General features: G+C 34.2%; 1 protein-coding gene and 1 long non-coding RNA gene across 2 annotated transcripts in view; one reads left to right on the top strand and one right to left on the bottom strand.

Moving 5' to 3' along the window:
* Positions 1-15,497, bottom strand: part of LOC113107158 (tight junction protein ZO-2-like) — a 296,039-nt gene that overhangs the window by 87,028 nt on the left and 193,514 nt on the right. The window lies entirely within an intron of this gene.
* LOC113107165 (uncharacterized) lies at positions 5-3,245 on the top strand. Its single transcript, XR_003292619.1, has 5 exons — positions 5-39; positions 383-454; positions 1,229-1,256; positions 1,473-1,569; positions 2,595-3,245. It is a non-coding gene; the product is annotated as an uncharacterized LOC113107165 (long non-coding RNA).

Genomic DNA, 15,497 nt, shown 5'->3' with positions numbered 1-15,497 from the left:
AAGTCGTTAGCATCTCAACTGTAATGCTAACTACAAGAGGTAACTTTATGTGCATTTTTCACAATATATTTCGCCTACATCAGCATGAATCTGTAATTTTCTTATATATGTGTGTGTTTATATAATATTTTCATAATGTGTGTGTGTGTGTTTGTTGCATGTTAGTTATTTGATGTCCACACTGTAAGAGTATTAATCGATTAGTAAACCTAAAACTTTAATTTCTGTTATTATTCTTTTAATTTTTTTGTATAATCTGTAAATTAATATTCTTTTCTGCATTTCACCTCTGCTATAGTTTATTTATAATAAACATGGCATTGTATAATAAATATGGTTGGCTTAGACAGATTGACAGAATGACAGATTGTTTATGTTCTAGATTCTTCCATGCTGATGGCCGTGCCTGTATCCAGCTGAAGAACATTTTTAGACATTATGAAACATATAACTAGTAAGTAATACCTCAGACATACACTATTATTCAAACGTTTAAGGGTCAGATTTATCATGTATTTACATTTACATTTATTCATTTAGCAGACTCTTTTATCCAAAGCGACTTACAGATTAAGACAGTGGAAGCAATCAAAAACAAGAGCAATGATATATAAGCAATGTTATAGTGCTATAACAAGTCTCAGTTAGCTTAACACGGTACACATAGCATGGGATTTTAAATAATATAATAAATAAAGAGAAAACAGAATTAAAAAAAAGAGTAGAACAAGCTAGTTAGAGGTCTTTACTCGTACACACACACATACAATTGCATAATAAATGTAAAGAAAATATAATACAAAAAGATTAGAAAGGTAGTTAGATTTTTTTTAAGAATAGAATTAGAATAGTGAGTGTTAAAGTTAGAGGATCAAATAAAGGTGGAAGAGAAATAGAAAATATTATTTAAAAATGTATTTAAAATAAATCTTTTATGCTCACCACTGCTGCATTTATTTGATTAAAATACAGTAAAATAGTAATATTTGAAATTTCTAGGGGTGTCCTTGACTAAGGTTTTTCATAGTTGAATCAGAATTTTTGAATCTTGCCGATATTCGACTGATAGTCTAATCATATGTTTGGGGGCAGAATACATTGAGTCAAGTCTGACATTCGACAGTCATAATTACTGATCTTAACACACTGGTAAAATGTGTTATGAACACCTCGCAGATATAAACGGGGTAAATAATAGTTCATCATTGATGGATCTTTTCTATTTCAGAGACTGAAAATCATTGATAAACCACAAGGTAATTGTGAATAAACTTATTGCAAGAGGAATAATAAGAAGAAAAGAAAATGCATGTGTGATTTAATATTGCTTCTTATTTTTCAATGTTGAAAGTTCTTTCTTCTCATCTTTGTGCATTTTCAGATGTTGTGCATATTTATGGATCAAATTATTTAACGTTGTTTAACTTTTTAACATTATAATATTGGTTGTCTTCTCTTTTTTCATAATTAAGCTCCAACCCCAGTTAAGCAGACCTGAGCAGCCGATCAAGGATCAGCAGAAACTCTGCAGAATGGTGGTCCTCCAGCGCAGGACTGGACACCAGTGTTGTAAGTCATTCTGTCTCTTTATAGTGCATGTTCAGAACATATTGCAGGAGATCTCAACATTGTCTCACAAGGTCCTTTTACATGCAGAGTTTTGCACCAACCTAGTGCAGTGCACCTGAACACATTAATCAAGGTCTTCAGTTTTGCTAACTATAAGTCACAGACAGGTGAGTGTGATCAGGTGTGGACGTAAACACTGGGTGTGTTTCACTCAGGTCCGTTGCTCAGTACTCAGTGGTGAACGGCTGCCTCAATCACTATTTTCATTTTACGGTGCACTGATAATTCGCTATAAGAAAACACGTAATAGATTTTAAAACACAAACCAATAATATATTTCAGCATAAACATATCACTAGACAGGTAATGTCTAATCTAGTAAACATTTCCAATTAATTTATTAATTAAATCTTGCACATACATGTAATAAAGTATTCATCATAATGTGCTGTAAATAGCATTAAAGTAAGATATCAGTTTTATTGTTGTGCATTAATGTCAGTAGTGATGTTGTACAATGAGGACAGAGATAGTCACCAGTGTATAGTGAGCCACAGTGCTTACCAGTACCTACATTTGTGTACACAATATATTCACAACTGGGCAAACTGTGAAGCTGATTGAGACGTAAACTCTGCATGACAGTGGACCTTAATCCAAGCATATGTCTCTGTACTAAAGTAATGGGAGTTACCAGATCAGGGTGTTTTTAGACCATGATACCTGATTGGCTGACATCATAGTGACGGTAGGTTTAGGGTGGGGTTTAGGTAAGGGGGATCATTTTGATTGCATGATTTAGAAACACCCAGCAGTTTGAAAACACCCACAAAGTCATAAACGCCCACTTTTACTCTGCAGAGACCTAAGTCTCACCTTAATGGCCAGAGCTGACAACCCCTGACATACTGATTAGTTAATAATCCCTCATAAAGAATGAGTACACTTTAATTTGTACATTTTGGACAAACATTGTTTTTTATTATTAATTTACATTTTAGTTACGGTTTTCTTTCTCACTTTAGATGCTGCAGAAAAAAGAGCGAGGCTAAAGCATTCAAAGTGGAAACATCTGCCGTGGCTCATTAATCCAGAATTGGGATGGAGGAAGGAGCAGAAGAAGCAGAAGATCAGAGATCAGGCAGAGATCTACTGGTGCCCCTGTGGGAACCCCATTTACCTAATGTGTTAGTTTAACCAAAGATTTTCCTCACTCACCTTTATGTTGTTCCAAACCAGACTTTTGTTCATCCTTGAAACCAAATGCGGAACTTTTTAATGAAATCTGAGATTATTTTCTTTATATAAAATAACACATTCACACAAGCACCATGATGCATCAGTGTTGCATTGGCGTGAGAGCTGGCGCTTTTGGTGCTTTTGTGAAAATCCATTGGGGAGTCATAATTTCTGAATAGATTATTTTTGCTGTTGTTATTGTTTGTTTGTTTTTTTTTGTACACAAGGCATCTGTTAAAAAAATATCTTAATTTGTGTTCTGCACAAAAGGGTGTTATGGGTTTGGGGCAACATGAGGGTAAGTAATTAATGACAGAATTAAAATTTTTGGTTGTTCTAATGTGGTTATAATTGGTCATAGTTTATTTGTCTTGAAAAAATATATTTATACAGAAACATGGATTAATTTGATAAGTTTATAGTAAAGCCTTTTAAATATATAAAAAAAAAAATCTAAATAAATACTACTCTTTTGCAAGGTCTATTAAAAAAATATGGACAAATGTAATGGTTTCCACAAAATATTTGGCAGCACAACGGTTTTAAACTGATAATAATCAGAAATGTTTCTTGAGCAGCAAATCAGTATATTATAATGATTTCTGAAGATCATGTAATACTGAAGACTGAAGTAATTGTGTTAAAAATTTCAGTTTACAGGCATAAATTACATTCTACAATGCATCCACATAGAAAACAATTATTTCTGTAGTTATATTTCACAATATTACAGTTTTTACGGTCTGTTTAATCAAAAGAAGCTTAAGATGTGATCAAGATTTTACATGAAAGATGTAATGTGTCAATAAATGTGTCAATATACTGTGAATTGTCTTATTTTCACTAATTAGGAATATGACAAATAATTCATGGTTGTAATTAAGTCTGGAAAAGACGTCTTTTCAGCGTTCACTATTCAACCACATTTAAACGTAATTTGGACGTCTATTTATAGACGTCTTTTTGACGACCTGAAAAAGACGTCGTTTCACCTTTCACTTTTCAACCACATTTAAACGTAATTTGGACGTCTATTTATAGACGTCTTTTTGACGACATGAAAAAGACGTCGTTTCACCTTTCACTTTTCAACTAAATTTTAACGTTGTTTAGACGACTGCCAATGACGTCTTTTCGACGTCTTTTCAACGAGTTTTTGCTGGGTGGGTCGCGACTCGGTTGATTAAGATTGGGACTTCAGAGCATGTTCGCGACTCGGTTGATTCAGATTGGCACTTCGGAGCATGTTTGAGATTTTTTTTTAATTCAGATCTCGAAGCAGGAAGTGTTTGTCAAACAGTTAATTGGTGATAAATTAATATTTGAACTTGAGGCTTTTTTTCATGTAACGTTAGACAAACATGAATGTTTATTCAGAACGGTACTGAAAATAAGTAAATATTGTAGCTGATGCTAAATGTCTAGCAGGCTTGCTGGTGCTAATTTGAGGTAATTTTTATAAATAAGTCCAAATATTTGTATTCAACCACCTATATATATATATATATATATATATATATATATATATAGATTACATCTGGGGAGAAAAGAAAGGATGTGATGTTCAGAACATGGTAACTACAGTAATTATCAAAGAGGGGAAGAGATGCACCCCGTTTGGCCAGGGGTGTTTTTACACCACAGACAAGGTTTGAGAAGGAAAAAAATCATTAAGAAAATATAATTATATTTTCCTTAAGATGTTCTTCCTAACTTCAGGCCTTATTATCTTGTCATATATAACTGTGGTGTTCTGTAAAACCACAAACTTTAAAATACTTTTTTCTTACTGGTGAAGATCAGATGGTCATCTCTGTTTTCTCTCAGGTACATCACAGTGTAAGCTTCACAGTTAACATTACTCTCATCAGCATAGTCCATATCAACAACAAAAATATATCTTGACTCCATATAGTGGTTATTTTGGAAAAAAATCTCAGGTATTTTGAGCATTAGGATTATAAAAAAAAAAAAAAATGTGCTAATATAAAATTAAATTAGCCTATATAAAATTGCAAACATCTATCTTTCAGTACTTTTTTACTTAAGTACATACAAAATTGAGTACTTTTGTACTTTCACTTGAGTAAAATTGTAAAAGGAGTACTTTTACTTTTACTGGAGTAATATTTTATTATTCGTATCAGTACTTTTACTCAAGTACTTGATTTGTGTACTTCCTCCACCACTGAAAAAGCATCTGGTTTTTGTGTCTAAACACTGAATTGATCACTTTAAAACAACAGCGCCGCATCATCCTTTGTCATCCGAAAGCTTATATGAGGTCTAAATGTTGATCAGAAGTAATGGTTAGAACATCTGCATAAATAGATACAAATCAGAAGTCAGGCTAGACCACATAACTGAACTTTTAAGACATGTGACCCTGGACCACAAAACCAGTCACTTTCTAGAAACTGAGATTTATACATCATCATCATTCTAATAAACTTTCATTCATTTGATGTATGGTTTGTTATGATAATGGATAGGACAATATATGATAAAATCGCCTTTAAAGTTGTCCAAAAGAAAGTTCTTAGCAATGCATATTACTAATCAAGTTAAGTTTTGATATATTAGGTAGGAAATTTACAAAATACTTGATCTTTACTTAATATTCTAATAATTTTTGGCATAAAAGAAAATCGATCATTTTGCCCCATACAATGTATTTTTGGCTGTTGCTACAAACACTATACCCCAGTGACGTGAGACTGGTTTTGTGACATATATACAATATCACATATATACAATATGTAACTTGATGCTTGTTGTCTATAGAAGGTTTGTCAGTTAAATATATTGAAGATCATTTTAAGATTTCTTTTGATATACATACTTTGGTTTTGGGACAATTTAGTAGCTAAATTCATTTGGGGACATTTGGAAACGCCTTTATTTGGAAGAATTATTAATAATTAAATAAAACTTTTTTAAAACTCAAAAAAATGCAAAGGATTTTCTGTTATGGTATTGTTTTTTTGTTTTTTTTAAGTCAATGGCATGCCTTCCTTTAGCTCGTTAAGAAAACATGAGTTTTTATCTTCAGGCTGTTTTAGGGAGGCGTTCAACTGAAAGAAATTCACTGTAAATCCATTTAGAAAAAAACATCTGCTAAATGACAATCTTGCTGCATACTTTCCCACTAAATATACATTTGAGAATGGGCATTGTGGTTGACTTTGATTATAATATAACATATAGACAAAACAGATGGGAAATTAAATAAAAATATATATTTTAAAATATATACAAATTGAGTATAAAATGGTAAACCAAATGTTAAAACAATATGACCAAAGACAACTTAATGATGAAAAGAACACTCAATGTGAAAAAAATAGCAAAAATGCTCAAGTCATGCACGTATTTTAGAATTAAAGAAGAGATCAGCATTCTTCTGGGAGTTCATGCATAAGTAATTCCACTGTTGTATTTTTAGTGCAATCAGAAAACTGTTCAGGGTCTGAAGATATTAAAGTTGCATAAACTCGAGGGGGATGTTCCACGACCTGGAACCTCCTGCTTAACACGCAAGCAGCCATTCATGGTTTACTGTGATTAAAAATCCGTTCCTGAAATATTGCACATACAACTTTTCAAGCAAAGCATTTCTCCAAATACTAAACAGTGTTTTAAATAATAAAACAATAATGATACAAGGTTTAAAATAAATTTATTTGTGATGAATGACACCTGTGGTTTCTCTGTTTTGAAGCTGAAGATATCTGACTTCATACATCCACAAAAAAAAAAAAAATTCACAAAGTTAATACAAGATAACACAAAAGAAAATAACGTACGTCCTTTTAAGAAAAGCTCAAGCAGCATTGCATTTCAGCCAAAAGTGTGACGGGTTTTTGGAGCTCCTGTACATCAGGCCTAATAAATAAGCACGTTAAATATATTTTAAAATACATCACTCTGAAAAGTTGGTCTACCAGAAAATGGCTAGCGAATCACTGGGATCATTGAAGGACTCAAAACCTTCACCCTCAGCTCTCTGAACACAGGTCAGCCAAAAAAATCTGAATTATTCAGTGGTGATTAAAGCACCACACCATAGCCGAGCACGACCCAGATCAGTTCACTTTCTTTATTTTCATCGATAACCATTGCTTGAAATGGAAAAATATGGCTGCTGGTTGCCTACCCCTTTTTTATTTTAATATTTCTCTTGTTGTCAGACTACCAAAAGCTATGATGCCAACAAGCACAACTCTTGTGATATTATAGCCTAAATATGGCTTTTATAGAGATGTTTGCATCTGTGTTCCCTACATTTGCTCACGTCATAGTGATAGATGTGTTTAGAGGTGGGGTCAGGTAAGGGGCATCATTTTCATTGTATGACTTAAAAGCACCCACCAGTTTGAAGATGCCCACTTTTTATTGTCCAGAGACGTCTAGATTCTCCAGACTGTCTTATAAGTGTGTACACTGTTCATCATGACTGTGATGCCTCTACAATGCCTCTGGTCTATGTTTATTTCAATGCAATCATCACATATACAGTTACAAGATTACACTTGGCTATCTTTCCAGCTGTTGGCTTTGTTGCTGAGTTCCTAAAGTACAGATACTGTACAGTGTCAGTTTAAAGACTTTTGTAAACACAAACAGTCTATCCACAATTAAAGCATCCAAACGGCAATATTTAACATACACATAACTGCAATTCAATGCATCCAATGTGTAGACAATATGATTTCCTTACTAAATTCAGTAGAAACTACAACACAAACTGCATCTTTTCAAATGCTCAAAACACACCCGACACAGCGATTTGCTACTGCTCTAGGTTTTCTACTCCTCATTTGCATATGGTTGAGTGTTTGGTGCTATTAATCCCACAATTCACCACACAAGTGTTAATCTTGGTTTCCATAATGATCTTTGTTTTTGTAGCGTTGTTAAATTTTGACTTCATTAAAAATCCTGTCACATAATAATAATGCCTAAAATTCATTATCAATAATTAGTGCAACTAGCAGGCTATTCATGTCCTGGGAAAGATTTAAGGAAAGTGTTTGGGAAGCATCATTCCTTTTACTTTGCTATACTAACAACTCATAATTACATTGCTAGTGGGATTTCATTTTTTTGCATGTAGCCTACTATTTTGCCTAGCTGTGGGCTTGTCATCTACCCACCATTCACTGTAAAAAATAAATAAATGAAGCACAGACCATCGCTGAGAAATAGATGAATGCCACAAGCATGACCAGCTGCAGCCTGCAGGCTACTAACCACTGACCACTGCATGTGATCATGCGGCATTTGTTGGTTTTCTTACCAATTGCAATTACATGAAATTAAGCAACAACTCGTGTACATTAATTGTGGCCATTCAAAATGCAGAGCATGCGATCAGCAGCCTTTTAAAGCGTGCGAGTTCGACTCACACTGAGATAAAACCTCATGTCGTGGCACATTTCGCATTTATCTCAGAGTGAACAGAACCTCCTGCCGTTCAATTGCACATTTACTCTCCCCCCACCTGATCAATATTTAAAATGTGTAAATAAATCATTACCGTACGAAGCCCCTCAGGTACTGGGGAGTTTGTTTGGTGATGTTGTTAGTGTCCACATTTGTGTTTGTGTTGCTTTGCGACTTCACCTTTGCATGTGCGAGTAAGTGCATGTTTAGAAGGTCAATGCACCTTGAGGTATGTGAAATGCACTGGGTGCTTTGATTACTTTGTGTGTGTGTTTGTGTGTGACTCTAACTAGTGTTGCCACAGGGGCCCAGACAGATGGCTCTGTGTTTTATTCTCTCTGGCTCTGGCTGTAGTTATGGATGCTGTTTGAAGTTTGCGATAACAAAGTCATAGCTCGCAATCCCATTTCATTAAACTCTCCCAGTCTTTCCATTAAATGATGTGGTCTGCTTTGGTTTCTTTGGGGTTTTGGTACATTAACAAGACATGGTACAGAAGACAGATCAGAACATAGACCTATTAGAAGAGGATCCTTTACAAACTGAAATGGTTTTTACAAATTGGACTACAGCTTTTGTTATATTTTGCATGATTCCTGGTTATGCAACAGACACAGGGTCTTTTCTTATGATGCATCAAACAAATGCACTGAGTTTTCTTTGTTTGGCTGCATTGCTCGGCTGCTTTTGTTGCCTGTCGCAATCTATCCACACCATCATGAACCATGCGCCGTTTGGTGTGCGTGTAAATTTGGTGGACAGTGTACTGTCAGAAACATGTCTTTAGTTGTCAGTCACCCTTTGCATAAAACAAACACTCGCAAATGTGGTCCTCAAAGGATTTCACATCTGTCAAGCAATTCTGTGCATTTCAGCTGGCCAGGACCCAAATGGACCGTGAAGATGAAGCATCATTTAAAATCAAATTTGTTTTAAATATGTCAAATTAGGTTATTCATGCGTATCACATTGCCTCTATGTTAATCGACTTCTCCACTTCTGTACAGATTGTCATGTTAGTGATCGTTTCCATGTGCAATGGCTTGATAAGATAATGCGGCTGCAAACTCTACCCAGATATGTCAATTTTAGTTTGCCTTTGTGTACATAATTTTTTTTATCTCCACTGAATATTACTTTGGATTTTACTTTGGAAACATAATATTCATCAAAACATTCTGCTGGTGTTTTTTATGATCAAAGCAATAAAAATGTCTAGAAAAAATTGAAGACTGAAAGGAATTCATAAGTCTGTATAAAAAAAGTCTCTTGTGCTCACCCAGGCTGCATTTATTTGATCAAATTTTATGAAATATTATTACAATTTAAAAATGACCATAAACTTGTAAAGACATTTACAGTGTTACTAAAAACATTGTTTTATTACTTCTATTACAACAAAGACATTAACCTTTTTTTTATATATATTTTTGTATATACTGAAAAAAATACTTTTAATATATATATTTCTTTATATAGAATTTTCACTGATATTGTCCAGGAGGAACTGCAGTTCACTGAACACAATAATGGGGCATGTTGTCACACTTTATGGGGTAAGTTGTCACAGTGAACCTTCCATTAAACATCCCATTTTGCCAAAAAAAAAAAAAATTATTAACCAGCAATGAATTAATGAAAATTATGATATAGTTTGGAGCAGATAGTTCACTCACACACAATTTAAGATTTTCTCTATAGCTGTCAAAGCTCATGTGGAATCTTGCATGAGTGACAGCTAGCCCCGCTCTCCTGTAGTACATGGGGTTAAAGAAAAACTGCTCTCTTCGTGGGCACAGGAAGGGTCTAATGTAAGGAGGTGATGGCATCTTCCTCCCCTTAGTGGTTATGCCATTTCAGATGAATCCCTTGAGCCTGTTGCCCTGGTGTTTGGGGTTAAATTTGAAAAAAAGACAGAAGTCCCAGATTCAGAACTGCTGCAGAGCTCTCTGTAAACCCAAGTCATCCTCTTCAATAATGCAGGAACCCACATGTGACGGGCACATGGCCATGCATTCAGCAAAGCATTCCTGCTGGGGATAATGGCGGACGGGTGCGTTTTTACTCTATTTGAATTCTTCGTAACGTCCCTCTGTTTTCATCATGCCATTATTTATCAGGTCTTCATTAATACCAGTGATGCAATAATTACTTTTTGATGATTAGTTTGAAGTGTGCAGTGGCTGAAAACAAATTAATAGAAAAGACCATTGTACATTTTTCTTTACAAACTGAGACTCATAAATGAATTTATTTTTAGGTATGGGAAACAATTACATGTTCCAACAGACACAATGCATTGTATTTCATAGATATTGTTTCAGTCGATCCAAACCCACAGTTACAGTTTTGCATGGACTTCTTCAAAGCATTCAAACATCAAGCTTTAAGAGCAGAAACTTCAAAGTTTGCGGTCTTTCTTCTCAAAGCCAACATCAAGATTGTCTTGAAAGTTTGTTCTAATTGTATCAAATTGTATGTGATGCAACAGTTGTGTTGCAATACATTAAAATGCATCATGTCTAAACAGCATAATATCTTGCAGTTTATTCTTAAAAGCTATGATTTAACAAATTGTGAGTTATGATTTAACATATTGCAGATTATAACAAATTCTGATTACCTGGCCTCAAATATTTCCTTGTGTTTTGTCGCCCTCTGCTGTTTGGTTTGAAGGCTACAACAACAGGCACACTTTAAAAGCTTATGAATGCAATGGCCAATCAGATGCATGCACTGGGGGGACTGAATTCAGCTCTCACGCGAATTCTCTCATCATAAGCAACAAAGTGCAGATGTACATATGATGGGGAGTTTATAAGGGGAGTTTTTTTGAGAATTCTAAAACTAATTATATATATATATAATATTTGAAATATATTAAATTCAGATAGAGATGTTATATAGCTGTCACATCTAATTATGGCTCTCCCGGAGAAGAGTAAATCTAGTAGCATACAGAAATTCAACCCATGGTCAATGAAGAAGAGTTAAATGACTCTAAATAAAAGGAAGATGAGAAGGAGAAAGCAGATGTTGTAGAAGATGCTGATCAAGAGATGAACTGTGAACTGTATTCCAGGTATCATGTATTTGGGACACATTCCTCCAAGAATGCGACCAAAACACATGCGGACTATGCTGAGTGAGTTCAGGAGGATCTTCCTACAGTACTTTACTATATTATTAAACATGTCTGTTTACTAGTCAGACAGTAATAGACATGTATACTGTCTAACACCACACTTATTACAATAACAGTCCGTCGGAATCATTGTTTTGTGGCTTTTAGTCAATGTCCATTAGCTCTGGGGCCATCTATATATGAGTGTACTCCTGAAAGTATTCAATTAAACCATTAAATCAAACAGACTTTTACAGCTTAAGACTCTGTCATAACGTTCACCTTGGAGAAAATGTTTCTTTTTTGAGACCCCAGGAGCCCAAATTCAGACCCAGAACAATAAAACCGCAGACAAACTGCAGGGAGGGGAAGAGCTACATATAAGTCATGATCTGCAAGATTAACCACAATCTGATGTGATCCGACCACCTCAGAGAAAACCAGTGTTGAGCTGCAGCAAGAGATTTTGAAGCACAGCAGCTGATCATTTGAGTCAGGTTGGGAGTTCGGAGCGGGTCCACGAATCATTTGAGTCAGTTATTTTTAGCATAAAAGGTTCTTAGGGGTTGAGTAAAGATCCCATGGTTCTATATAGAACACCAATGAACACTTTTTTCTTTTCTTTTTTTTTTGGAGAGAAACTGAAATGTCACTTTTCGTGTGATATTGATTAACTACATAAAATTATATAAATGTATATTTTCTAACCCCCATATCTTGGCCTCTATGCGTGCACTTTTTAGGCACGATTTGTTTAGTTTTTGAATATACTTACTGTTAAAAGGCACATCATTAAAAGCAAAAATATGAGTTCACATATCACACCTAAACACGCTTGGAAAACGTAATTAGAACTAGCTACTAAATTAGTTTAAAATATGATTCACGAACCCCAAACTGACTCAAATGATTCGAAAACCCGCTTTGAACTCCCGAAATGACTCAACTGATTCGCGAACCCGCTACGAACTCCCGAGATGACTCAAATGATTCATGAACCCGCTACCAACTCCCGAACTGATTCAAATGATTTGCGATCCCCAAACTGACTCAAATGATTCGCGAACCCGCTTTGAACTCCCGCACTGACTCAAATGATTCGCGAACCCGCTACGAACTCCCGATCTGATTCAAATGATTCCCGATCCCTGCTCCGAACTCCCGAACTGATTCAAATGATTTGCGATCCCCAAACTTATTCAAATGATTTGCGATCCTGCTCCGAACTCACAAACTGACTCAAATGATTCGCGAACCCTCATATGTGCCAGTGTTTAAATGTTTGCACAGAAACAGAACTGTACTGTATTATCAAATTATATTTTTTTAATTATTTTTCTCACTCGTTTTAAACAACAGAGTTTAGTTTCATCCAACTTCAATTTATTTCCAGGTTTAAATTATGTCTGATTCTCTTTTAAGAAATCTTTGACCAGACTTCCATTACTTCATTTTTACTTCCCACCTTTAAAGGATTTGGTTATTTTTCATTCATAAACGCTGGCCTTCGTTTGTGGACTCAATTTTAATAAAACTAGCAGCAGTGGTGGACGAAGTACACAAATCAACTACTTGAGTAAAAGTACAGATAAGTATAATTAAATATTACTCCGGTAAAAGTGAAAGTAGTCCTTTTTCAATTTTACTCAAGTGAAAGTACAAAAGAACTAATTTTTTTATGTAGCCTACTTAAGTAAAAAAGTACTGAAAGATAGATGTTTGCAATTTTATATAGGCTACTTAATTTAATTTTATATTAGCACATTTTTTTTTTATAATCCTACTGCTCAAAAACCTGGGATTTTTTTTCCAAAATAACCACTATATGGAGTCAAGATATATTTTTGTTGTTGATATGGACTACGTTGACGACAGTGATGTTAACTGTGAAGCTTACACTGTGATGTACCTGAGAGAAAGCAGAGTTGACCATCTGATTTTCACCAGTAAGAAAAAAGTATTTTAAAGTGTGTTATTTTACAGAAGATCACAGTTATATATGACATGATAATAAGGCCTGAAGTTAGGAAGAACATTTTAAGTAAAATATAATTATATTTTCATAATGATTTTTTCTTTCTCAAACCTTCTCTGTGGTGTAAAAACACCCCTGGCCAAACGGGGTGCATCTCTTCCCACTCTGAGAATTACTGTAGTTAACATGTTCTGAACATCACATCCTTTCTTTTCTCCCCAGATAAAAATATTTGGACATTATAAAAATGACCTCAAGTTAGCACCAGCAAGCTTGTTAGCTAGACAGTTAGCATCAGCTAACAATATCCTACTTATTTTCAGTACGGTTATGACTAAACATTCATGTCTGTCTACTCGTCTAGTTAATCCAAACAATATAACGTTACTGTTGATAAACAATATAAAAACAGACGGACATTTTAGCATTTTAATAAAACTGTTAATATTACGGCAGCGGAGAATTTGAACATACATTAGTTATTTTATTTAATCTGTTCTTCAATTTCAATTTCAGTTTTTTTCAGTGATTTTCAGTTACAATAGGCTAATTAATCCTAAATTTCGACATTAATAACTTACTTTAGCAACATCAGACACACGCGCCCTCACAAGATCTGCCGGGTCTTACTTCTGTAGACTCGCACTAAACGGTTCATTTGAATCAGTGAGTGGTCGACTCCAGAAGAGCTGCAATCGGATAATTCTACTTCGTTTCGAATCGTTTGTGCGATTTGCGATCCGATTTAAACGTTTATTTTGAAAAGACTCAGTTCGTTCATGATGAATCAGACACCGCTTCTGCTTGTCGGAGCATGTGATGTACATATTATAGGGAGAAACGATATGTTGTTTGAAATGTAGTGAAGTTAAAAGTACGCTCTTATGCTTTGGAATGTAGTGAAGTAATAGTTACTCAAAAAAAAAACTACTCCAGTAAAGTACAGATACTTGAAAAATTTACTGAAGTACAGTAACGAAGTAAATCTTACTGTCCACCCCTGACAAGCAGAGATAATATCACTGTAGACTAGATTTGTTCCTGTGGATTATATCGATTTCAGATTTAAAATACAGCTACAATTTGTAATAATACATGTGAAGTGATTCAGGGATGTTACAGTTTTTATCAAACGCTTACACATTAAATCTTTACTTACAGATTACAGATTCTGAAAGCTGTCACTCAAACAGAATTAACACCAAATCTGCAAAACCATGCACTTATTTATCAACCTTCGACTCAGTATTCATAATTTCATATAATACTTTTTTTTTTTGCAAAACACAACACAATTGTCTATGCAATGCACACAAATGTAACAATAACATTATGGTAAAGGTATTTTCAAATGTTTTCTTTTGAGACGTGTTTCTTATCATTTGAATGTGGTGCTTCATTTTGCAAGCGATGTGAGGCATTTTGCATTTTGTGTGTGCAATTCTTGGATTTGTGTGAAACGTTTTTTTTTTTTTAAAGAGGCAATGTTTTAATAAAAATGTCAATAAAATTGAATTTAAAATCTGAATTAAATGATGTTCATGCATTGAGTGTGTGTGTGTGTGTGTATATATATATATATATATATATATATATATATATATATATATATATATATATACACACAAACTGTAAATCATCAAGGAATCAATGTATGATCCCTGATTCTGGATCTTGTATTTTTTCGATAGTACACTCTTAGAAAAAAGGGTTCATTGGGGTTCTATATAGAACCATAGGGTTCTTTACTCAAAAAGGTTCTATAATGACAAGAAAGAACCCAGATTTTTGGAGAAAAACTGAAATGGCACTCTTCGTGTGATATTGATTAACATAAAATGATATAAAATATATACATTTTCTAACCCCCACATCTTGTATTTTGTGATCATTCACATGCATTTGAATACATAGAATAATGCAGTGAAAGAACGCACTCAAAATGCACATGCTCACTAGTATGACTTCATCATGTAAATTTACATTAGCCTAGATGCATGCACTTTTTAGGCACGATTTGTTTAGTTTTTGAATATTCTTGATACTGTTAAAAGGCACATAGTTTAAACCAAAAATACGAGTTCACATATCACACCTAAACAAGCTTGGAAAACGTAATTAGAACTAGCTACTAAATTAGTTTAA

Source organism: Carassius auratus, chromosome 8 (assembly GCF_003368295.1).
Source record: "Carassius auratus strain Wakin chromosome 8, ASM336829v1, whole genome shotgun sequence".
NCBI lineage: Eukaryota > Metazoa > Chordata > Actinopteri > Cypriniformes > Cyprinidae > Carassius > Carassius auratus.
This window is presented reverse-complemented; position numbering and strand designations above follow the sequence as displayed.